The sequence below is a fragment of the Oxyura jamaicensis genome, chromosome Z (assembly GCF_011077185.1).
Source record: "Oxyura jamaicensis isolate SHBP4307 breed ruddy duck chromosome Z, BPBGC_Ojam_1.0, whole genome shotgun sequence".
Lineage (NCBI taxonomy): Eukaryota > Metazoa > Chordata > Aves > Anseriformes > Anatidae > Oxyura > Oxyura jamaicensis.
This window is the reverse complement of record NC_048926.1, coordinates 70,230,082-70,241,298: the sequence shown is the minus strand read 5'-3', so window position 1 is coordinate 70,241,298 and position 11,217 is coordinate 70,230,082. Positions and strand designations below refer to the sequence as shown.

Sequence of the window (11,217 nt, the reverse complement as noted above, 5' to 3'; positions counted from 1 at the left end):
TGTCCAGCTGGACATATGCATACTGACAAAATTACCCAATTCATTGCCTGACCTGTGGCCTTGAGCCTTGACAATCTGACTAGTGCTTAAGATGTTTTCAACTTAAATTTCAGTCAAATTTTGCTCAGCTGTGTGCAACCATGTAGATTAGATCCTAAAAGAAATGCTCCCCATACATAGAGAATGATTCATAGATTTCAGCAAACATGGTATAAGTAAATTTATGATCCAACCAGACAGTTAAGTTAGCAAATAAAGTGTTTGAAACATACACAGATTTCTGAGTGTACCTCAGAAAATGGAAGAAGAAAGAGCCACCACTAACTGTGCTGCAACAACACTATACTCTCCTGGCAAAGACCTTAGGGTGTGGTAACTCAGCAAGTAATCCCTGCCTGATAGTGGAGGGTTGTCCTTCTCAGATCATGGACAATCGGGTAGGGATTTAACAGTCATGAAGAAGAACATATATTTGGCTCTGTTTATCTTATTGTATCATTAACGATACTCAGCAGAAACCCCATGGTCTGAATTGTAAGCATTAGCATTTTTGTAACTCAGTAATAGATAGCTGTTGTGCTTTGACTATTATAAGCTTAAATGGGTGGGCAATAAATTCTCTTAGAGCTGCATGTAAGTTATGTTTGACTAACCACAAATAAATAATGCACATAACACTGCTTTCTTAACTCTGTGGAAGAATCTTGCTCTTGACTGACATGGCTTCTTCTTTCTGCTCTGACACTTTTATGCAGAGGCAAATTGCATGCTGGCTTTGTGGTGTAGTCTGGAGACCTAGATGAAGACTCTTCTTTATTATACTTCTTATAAATGCACATTTCAGCTTTGTCCTAGAAGGACAAACTGCTAAGATTCATTTAGTTACCCCCTTACATTGTACTCTTGCAAGTAACTATTGCTAGTTATGTCCAGCTTTTCAGAGATAAACTTCACTTCATTAGACACAAAGTTAAAACTGGAAATCTATAGGGGTCTGTAAGCTAGGTGTTTGCAGTGAATTCAGATCAAAGAGGCTTTTGGGTGCTCTGATCACTACCTTCAGAGCTCTGTTAGCACTTTCATACCAATACTTCTGCATACAGGGAATTCATTTCCTATCTTATTCCCCTAATACATGAAACACAAAGTAAACAGGTTCAGTGGAAGACAAGCACCCCTGGACTGTTCATTCTAAATGGCAAAAATATGAAATGCTTTTGCAGCTATCCAAGCCACCTGGTAACTAAAACTTCTGAAGACTGTGAAGTAGGTAGATGGTATGAAAGATGATAAAATATTTTTTTTGACTGTTGCTGAAATAAAGAAAGGTAGTGTTAATAAACAGTACGTCAAACATTAATAGTATGTCAAACATTAATAGTTATCTTCTGCAAGAACGTATGCACACAGATAGGGATGGATATGCATTTAGCTGTAATGGTGTATGCATGTGTGTGCATGCATTTGCAGGAAAGGAAGATTCAGAACTGAGATTTAAGCTGGAGTAAATTACACATAAATAAGGAAAAATATTAAGTTATACTTAGTCACAAGACAGGTGAACAAAGATAACTGATATCAACAAATATAGGTTAAAGAAAACATAAATTAAATGGATTATTTCAATTTTCATTGACACAGATGATACTACCACACTTCCTGCTAATCATATCTGTGACTACATATTGAACTTTGAACTGCTTTTTTTGCTTATACAGATAACAAACAAAAGGTAAAAAGGTCTAGCACAGGAAGTATGGGCAACTTCAAGATTTCTGACTGTTTGCAAAACAAGGTGAATGCTGGAAGAAACTTACAGTGAACTGTGTATGATCCATTCTGAATTTAATGAATGTGAAGTGTTACTTTCAGGACATGTCTGTTAATATCAGTAACAGAGCCTCCCTTGGGCCATCAGTGTGAGAACATCTTGAAAGCATACATCTTCATCCCTAGTGTATATTTTGTGTCAGTTTGATCACCACTGCTTGCTATTATACATTCATTATTAAACAGCAATGCTGCTGTTTAAGAACCTAAACAGAATGGGACCATTAAATAATCCTTTTCACTGCAAGATGATTTTTATTTTTTTATTTATTTTTTGGCTCACAATACTTTTAATGATAACCCACATTACTTTAGACTTGTGGGATGCTAATTAATTGCCAACTTCATTGACACAGGACTGAAATATCAGTGCCTTTGATCAATATGGCATTTTTCATTCCTGCTTAAACAACTTGTGCATACATACTTTATCCTTTGCCAGTCTAGGCTGTAAACATCTGCAGGTTTACTTCACTATCTTTCTTTTGCATCTTTCTGTAAAACTTTTATTCATTTTGCTGCATACGAGAAAGTAAAGTACATATATACCAATGTACATACATACCTATATGTAAGATAAAATGATCATATTTTTGCTCTGTAATTACACTATGCCTCACACTATGGAGTACTTCTCTAAGATGATAATGATAACCTGTTAGCACCAAAAAACTAATAAAATAATAAAAAATTAGGAACCAGCAGGATTTATATGCTTGAATACAAATGAGAACTTTTAATTAATTAAAGTTGGAAATTAGGATAAATTTCTTCTCAGAAAGAACAGTCAGGCATTGGAATGGGTTTTCCAGGGAGGTGGAGGTGGTGGTGTCACCATCCCTGGGGGTGTTCAAGGAAAGGTTGGACATGTTGCTTAGGGACACGGTTTAGTGGGTGACATTGGTACTAGGGGGATGGTTGGACCAGATGATCTTGGAGGTCTTTTCCAACCTTAATGATTATATTATTCTCTGAAAGTTAAAAAATAACTCTGCCCTTTTTTGCCTTTCTCTGTCTCTGTTTCTTAAGTCCCATGTCAAGAGTCAAGTTATTGTTGGCTGGTACTCTTTTTCAACACAAGACCTCAATCAAAGTTGAGCTATGCAATTCAGAAAGCTCATAGAAGTTATTAGTTAATAGCTCTGTGTGAGTTCACCCCAAATTGCCATCCCTACTGCTTTGAAATACAAATCATTGTTCTGCAGCTTTGAACTTACTCATAAATGCTATACAAAAATCAGTATGTATCAGTACCCCATAGCTTTTGAATTGAAGAAGTATAATGAAAAATAAATAAAAAGCAAACTGTTGCTGCCTCAGAATGCTGTGCAAATCTGAATGACATAAACAGAAATGTGACAAGCCATGAAAATGTGCTTCTGTATTACTTCTGTATGTGCTTCTGTATTACTTCTGCCTCTCCCTCAGTCTCATTTTCAAGCCTTTAGAGCTAAAAGCTTCAGTGCATCTGACCAGGCTCTGTTCCTTGTCCTGTGTGATACTATGGTACTGTGAAGGACCAGGCTTTAGCCAGAAGACATGAGATCCAGATTTGTTTCTGTCATTAGTCTCATATCTGATGCTCTGACTTGGTAGTTTTGATATCCCTTTTTCCCTCCCAATCTCTCAGCCTTTCCAGTTAAAAAATCCACTGGATAATATCAAAGTTGATAATTCTGCATGACGTTATTGTCGCTTAATACTTTCTCTTCTATGATTCCCTTTTGAAAACATAACTCTATTAAACAAACCTTCTAAGATGAAGTTTTGCATAGCAGGTATCTGACTCATACTCACACACCTAAGCTTTAACAGCTAATCCTGAGAACCAGGCAAAGTCCCTATTTTAAATGTTTTTAAATCATATCCTGGCCATTGCTAAAGTCATAAGGCATCAAGACAGGTTTTTTTATGAGCCTTGGTTCAGAGACAGTACATTGTTCTTCCTGTATAAGATTGTTTATTTCCTACCTTGTTGCTGAATTTTAGCATTCCTGTGTTTCGGAGCATGTAACAGATCCTGAGGAGTATGAAAGGTCCTGTCTTTGCCATTCATGTCACCATCAGCAAGTGATAAGCCAACAAAACCTTCGCTCAAACCTTTGCAACAAAATACCTTTGCTTGTGTGTGCTCAGTAGACAGATACTGAATATGAGCAACTAAAGCTGCTACTGAAGATTTTACCTATGTCCTGCAAACTTTCACCCAGTTCAGTGTTGGTTGGGAAGGTTGTTTTCTCACAACCTAGACTTGTAGCAGCCATCATAAATGATTATTTCGTAAGACCAGCTGATCTAGCTTTCCTGTTCTCCCCTGTGATGCTGGACAAGAGCTTTCCAGGTAAGTGTGGAGAGAAGGGGGGTGAGTCCTTGCTGCTGGACTACAACAAGGAGGCGATGGTAGGAAGTTGTGCTGGGGATGAGTGAGAACAGGCTGGGAGGATGGCAGAGATGAACCAAGATGGTTCAAAGGATGACAGAAGAGAAACATGAAAATACTAGGCATTAAGGAATGTTCTTTTAGAAAGAGACAATGCTACAGGGAGGACTGAAATCCTGACTGTGGCATTTCCTGCAATTTTGACATTCCTGTCATAGGGTCTTCCAAAGTAAGATTGAATGTATAGCAAAGGGTTTGCCTCACCAGGTCTTGTGCCAGGAAAACACCTAAGCTTTGTGTTTTGATCTCAAGCTCTATTACAGGCCATGTCAAGCCTTCTTATATGCTCTCCAAAGAAAGCATATTTTTCTTTCCACTAGAGTATCTCAGAAACAGCGCAAGTATGGTATATAAATTTCCTTGCCTCTTCAATCAAACCCTTTTTACTTCTGCAGAGATTCTGCCCTCCATTCCTTCATTGATCTCTGAAACATACCAGTTTTTAAATAAAATGCAAGCATGAAGTAGCTGTTATTTGCATTCCAATAATTACTAGATTGGAAAGAACTGTGAACAACAAGAAAACAAAACCATACGAGGCTGCCAATTCACTTGAATTTGAAACAAAGACTTGATTCAATTGTTCTGCAGTCCTGCAATCATTCTCCACCACTAACTTTTCAGGAAAAGCTTCTTGGACTAAGACCAACTCAGAGGACAGAGTCATGTTGCATTTGTTTTCAGAAGAATTGGTATTGTTTCCAACTGTGCCCTGGTTATACTTTCAGGACTCAGACCCAGGCCACTATTCCATTGTAAAATATGATATACAGAAATGGAAAAAAAAAATAGAAAATTACAATCAGAAGAAAATTTTGAAGTGCTTATCCAGAAGTATCGTTGTAAGACTGATTAAAATCATTTTACCATGTTTTATAAAGCTAGACAAGTGGGCAGAGGTTTTACTCCAAATGCTTATATTATTGTTTGAATCAAAGCAAAAGAAATAACTGCCAAACAACAGAAGGTAAGAAAATCACTTGATTCAAAATTCATTTGATTGTGCAAGTGCAGTAATTTTAACCTGCTGGGCAGCTAAACTCCATCACAAGCACTTTCTCACGCCCCCTCCTCAAAGGAAAAGGGTTGAAAATGTGATGGAAAGGGTTCAAGGGTTGAAATAAGGACAGTGACATCACCCACCATTTAGCATAACAAGCAAAACAAACTCAGCATAAGTAGATTAGTAGAATTTATTACCTATCACTAGCAGACTAGAGCAGTAAGAAACTGAAAGCAAACTAAAAATACATGATTTGACATGGGGAAGCTGCTGGGCTCTGCTCACAGAGGTCACCCCTGCAGCCCCCCTGCTACCAGGCCCTTGCCATGTTAACCCAATATGCCAAGTTGCCTTACAATTCCAGGTTTTCTGAAATTAAGCAAAAAAAATGAAGCCACATGTATACCTTCTGTTTCTAATTCAATGTTTTTAAGATCAATACACCAATTTCTTGCATTTGTCACAGAGAAAATGAATCTTGAGAAGAAATTTAAAGGAAAAGATAAACCTTAAGAATTATCTCACAGGAGACACTTCATGCATAAATATTGGGAAAAAAAAAGTGGAGGTATTTGCAGGAATAGAATACAGAAGACATTCCCTCAGACACCATTGGTAGGTTGAAGGTCAAAAGGTTTATGAAAGGTATTATATGAAAAATTATGTGAAGAGCTGTAAAAAAGTAAAATTCAGATTTTTTTTTGGCCTAGGTTAATGATGCTTGCATCATTCAGTCAAGCATTCAGGGAAAGGTAACAATACTATTCTATTCACACAATTAAATAGTTTGTAAGGATCACAAATATTTGCATTTAAAAGGTTTCTGGAAAAAAAAACCTTGGTTAAAAAAAAACATGAATTGCTCTGAATCGCACATGTTTTCTACCATGTACTCTTCCTAATTCAGAAACAAGATTTTGAATGGCTAAGTTCTTCAGAATTACTCCTGCCAAATTGTCCTGTCATCTCTGGTAACTTGTATCCCGATTCTACTGGTGAAAAGTGATGTCAATTAGAGGTAAATATTCAATGGCAAAGACAAGACTAGTGCAGTTACCATGACTACAGATATGTTGATACACCTAAATGTGATAATGCAATTATGTGGAAAGACACAGACTCTATCTTTCAGAGAGACAGAGATCCTCAATAGCTTATGTTTTGTTGGGGCCACTTAATACCAAAAGAGCACCCAACTGATGCAGTGAAACTTAATGTACCTGGACTTTGTGTTAAGTATCTTTATATGGTAGTCTGCTGTATGATGGCTGACTTCAAGATGATAGACATTATATTAAAATAGTTAACATTTTTATTAAGCTGCTTTAACCCAGAGTGATACTAAGCAAGAATCCATCAAGCTGTGTTTCACTGATGATTCGTGGAAAATTTTAATGATTCGTTTACTGTGAATGACTTATCATGGGGGAAGAAAGGCAGATTTATGACAGTATAGAAGGGGTGAGAATATGACAAGAAGGAAAGAGCCACAGCTGTTACTTTTTGGGAACTCAGCAGTCAAAATAGTAAAAATCTCTTGCAAGATAAAGCTCATAATTTCAGAACGGACCTTGCTGTGTTTCACAATGTATCCAGGCAGGTAAACTTTAGAAAGCTCTGCTGCTGTAAGCAGAACACTGAGCAAGAGAATGAGAAAGTGCTAAGCTTGCTTTTCATATATATACTAATTAATGCAGTCTAAATAAATTAACTCAAAACTGAGTCAGTAGGAAGAGTAACTGCATTGACTAAAGAGAAGGAAGCTCTTGTTAACAGCAGTTCTACATTAAAAAGCTATCTTTCTTCATCTTGAAATACATAAGCTTTATTTTAAAACTGTACAGTAGTAAAGTGTATGGCACAGCAATAAAGCTGATGTCCCTGTTGTCTAGATGGAATCTCTTCTGTTGAAAAAAGATGGAATTCCTTCAGAAATTTTAGTTCTGACATCCAGCTGCTTCAGAACTTCCACAAGTGAAAATTTTGGTGATGGAAAGCCACTGAAAAGATAAGAGGAATCCTGCTTTAACGTGTGCCAGCTGCAGTGTTTCTAGGGCAAGTACATTCAATTATAATTGAATCCTGCTTCAGTAATCCATTTAGGAAGCCACAAGCATCTCTAGTAGGATCTAGGACATCATAAAAAAAGGATCTTGACGTCACCTGTTACAAATGGATGTTTCCTTCAAATACCTGCACTTCAAAGTCCAAAGATCTCTGTGGCTGCCAGAAGAAACGAGCTGTTCTGGTGAAGTGCTGTCTGCACCTTTTGCAATGTGAGAAAGCTATATTAATACATTTTTCAAGCTGCCCATTAGCATCATTCTTTTTTTGTTGGGTTTAACACCCAAAGATCTTTGTTGCTGTGATGACTTTATCCACACATGGCAAGAGAGGTAGGTGACCTTACTGGCTGTTAGGAGAGGCAAACAGATTAAAGTGCCATCTGTATAATGATGATATGTGACAACTTTTTCACCAGCAGCTGTACGTAAATACTGGATAGGGCAAAAAAGTACACCTGGAAAAGCAAATCGGTTTTATGAGGGCACTGATCTCTGTCTGTTTAAGGTTCTAGGTGGAGGTATGCATTTTAAATTTTACAGCTCCAGCTATTTGAAACTGGCTAAAAATTGAACAGGAAATCTGAAGAGATTGGAACTAATACATTTTCTTTTGTGCTGAGAAATTAAAATGTGGTTACTGCACATGTAGTGTTGGTGAGGAGACAGGATTCACTTAGTGAAGCTGTAATAATACATAATTACAGTAGAGTTTATCTGGTTAAAACAAGGAAAAATGAAATTCATCAGCTGTGCATTTTTTTTTTTTTTTTTTTTCCACCTGGATAAGCGTGTTAGCAGCTGTTCTGTTTATATCTTGCACAGAAACCCTATCAGTCAAAACAAGGAGAATATTTGCTGGGGACTGTCTTCATACTGTCATATGCAAGGCCTTCAGAGCACAGCATGGAAGGAAGCTCCTGAGCCATCAGATGCTGTTTGTAGACTGTGGGAGTAGTTAGTCTGGAGAGACAATACAGCAGCTACAGTATTATGTTTGGTACATTAAAAATACAAGAGAATAAACATATTCCTTAGTCCTTGTTGGAAGCCCCCAAAGTGCAAGCCAGATCTCTGCTGATACAATGTTGTTGGATTCAGAGTGACTATTACAGCAAAAAATTGTGGCCAGCACTCAAGGACTGGAACAAAAGAGAGAAGGGATGTATTTCATTCAGCTCACTGGCCAGCACTGACAGGCTCTGCAGGAAGAAGTTGTGTGATAGACCCAACTGTAGCCACTTACTGGCTCAGGCAAGAAAGATACCCCAGGGAAAGCTGTACAAAACTCCTGCTCAAAATAGAGTTGATCATAATGCATAAACTTAAGAACAAAAGAAAATTGTCAGCCAAAGAGAAGAAACCGAGAGAATGTGGAAGACGCAAAATTGCTGATATTTTGTACTCAGATTTTTTTACTTAGGTCAGAGTCATAATCAAGTCTTTTGACTTGAGCCTGGCCTGTTGCAGAGGTATCATAGTTTCTGTTGAAGAACTGTTTTCCAATGATTTTTTCTTTTTTTAAAAAAACAATTGCTTAAACAAATTTAAGGCAATTACTGCAACAGTTGAATTCATTAAAAACATAACATTCACACATACTAGAACACATAAAAAATGCATATTTGCTTTAAAGTCTTTAAAGGAGAGGGCTGTTTATACCATCTATAATAATACTCTCCCAGAATAACACACTTGTCCTTGTCCTAAATAAAATTAATGCTAAACCAGTTTTCTCTTGCTGGAACACTTTCATATGGCCTAATTTAAAAAATAACAAACAAACAAACAAGCCAAAAAAAAACCACGAATGCTTGAGTCTGCATGGATTCATCTATACATAATGATATCTCAGTTTTATTCCTAATTAAAAACTCATTAATATCAAAGACAATTGTGAGAAACTCCAATGACACTATCATTTGGGATCTTAAGACTGAAGGCAGCACCCCTGCTATCTACTGAAATTCACTTATTCAAGAGCTGAATGTAAGCATTGATGTACATCTTGATGAGGGCTGCCCATAATATTTCAGTCTTTCAATTGGTATCTAGCTCTGAAATGTAACATATGCCAAAGAGTTGCCTGACAAACTGAAAAAAGAGAAGTGACGAATGGCAATTGGTTCACTCTCAAAAGCATTACATATTTTCAGTGTTTCTCATCGCTGGTCACTGGAGCGGGGTGGGGGCTGCAGACAAGGAGGGTACATGATCAGGAAGGACACCACCAAGGCTGTTTACTGGAGACCTTTCTGCATCTCCTCCAGTGGAAGATGCCTTGCACATGTGTGTCATTTCTGAGCAGATGCTACCATAAATGCAAAATCTGTGTAGTGACTGAGGCACACTAGGAGAGGCATTCATTTCACTTGTGCCCTGAGGTGAAGTTTATGCTCTGAGTCTTAAGATGAAAGGATATCCATGAAGCAATGGATGCTGGCAGTTTCCCATGGCTCTGAAATATGCAACACGACTTCCCCAAATTCCTTGTCAGTAAGTTATAATTCATTTGATTTGGAAAATTCAACACAGTCTTAATCTTTATTACCTGTCCAACGACAAACATCACTAGAATGATCTTGAATTCAAGAATGATCATCAGAAACAACGTTTATTTAAATGCGTACGTGCATGGATGACATCAGTAGCAAATGAAAGTTTCTTTTTGTCCAGTTCCCCAAGTTGGGCTAATTATTATTGTAATTGTATCACTCATTCAAAGGCACTAACATGTAGCTCAGTAAGTCTGTCATGGGGATTCAAACTCTAAGTGTCTTATGCTTTGCTTGACTGAGAGGTCTGGTCAGATAAAATACATCTAGGTATTTAAAGGTGTCTTTGGGTAGCTTTAGTGAGGTTGCCAAAGGTAGTCAGATAAGAGTTTAGTCTTGAAACACACAGTAAAATGGTGATATCCACTATTCAAACAGACTGAATTCCATTGATCAATAGTGTAGAGAAACTTTGATACACATTGCCATAAATCTCACTGGAATTACCAATAGTTAAATTTCCATATGGTATGAAATTGGTCAGGATTGGCAAGTGGGATGACTAACTGACAAAAACAATAAAACCTGAAAAAACAAAACAAAACAAAAAAAACAATTTCACTCATAAGGGGCTACTGCAAAATGGGTATCTGTGGATCTGTGGTAGTATTTTTCATGACACACCGCTCCCCCCAACAAAGTACATCAGTATAGTGTATCTTAAGAAGTGATTCATACTTTTACATATGCCATATTTGCATTCATGACCTCTAACTGTTGTCATGTACTTTGTAAGGAGGAGCCATAAGCCTCAGAAGAATATTTTCACTGTCTGAACTTGGAGTCCTCACAAAACTCTGTAGATCCATGATTTGCTGGTGGTGTTTAGGGACACACACAAGATTATTCAAGATATTAAACTCACTCTGTTTCTCACAGTTGCATCTCGGCCAAATTTAGCTTTTTTGTTTAAGAGTCCAGAAGAATGATGCTCTTATAGGAGCAACTGGACTGCTCTGATTTCTCCAGTGCATCCATTTTTTTTGTTGTTGTGTGGCCAGATTTCAATTCAACATCTTTTACAAATTTCATAGCACAGAAAATCCTCTGTAAAGCAATAATCCTTGTTATTGTGTATGAGAGAAATACAAGAACAACTCCCTATCTTCCATATGATGATTTTGTTCAAAGCCTTCTGCTTTTCCTGTTGATTTCCTGAGCCTGCTTCCAACTATATCAAAAACATTGTGGTAGTCTGTCTCAGTGATTTCACTAGTTTCTTAAATGAAAGCAAGGGAGGAAAAAAAAAAAAAAAGTAGCAATGACCACTCCTCTGTTTCATGCTGAAGCAGCTGGTATGGGAATAAGAGTCAGAAGTAAACACCT

General features: G+C 37.3%; 1 protein-coding gene across 13 annotated transcripts in view; it reads right to left on the bottom strand.

The window, feature by feature from the left end:
* LINGO2 (leucine rich repeat and Ig domain containing 2) overlaps positions 1 to 11,217 on the bottom strand; it is a 673,216-nt gene that overhangs the window by 104,507 nt on the left and 557,492 nt on the right. Inside the window, exon 1 of one of the 13 annotated variants that reach the window (XM_035309323.1) lies at positions 5,782 to 5,792. The exons of the other annotated variants lie outside the window; for them this stretch is intronic. The gene's annotated coding sequence lies outside the window, so the exon portion shown is untranslated. Of the gene's footprint in view, positions 1 to 5,781; positions 5,793 to 11,217 lie in introns of those variants that run through there. 13 annotated transcript variants of the gene reach the window in all.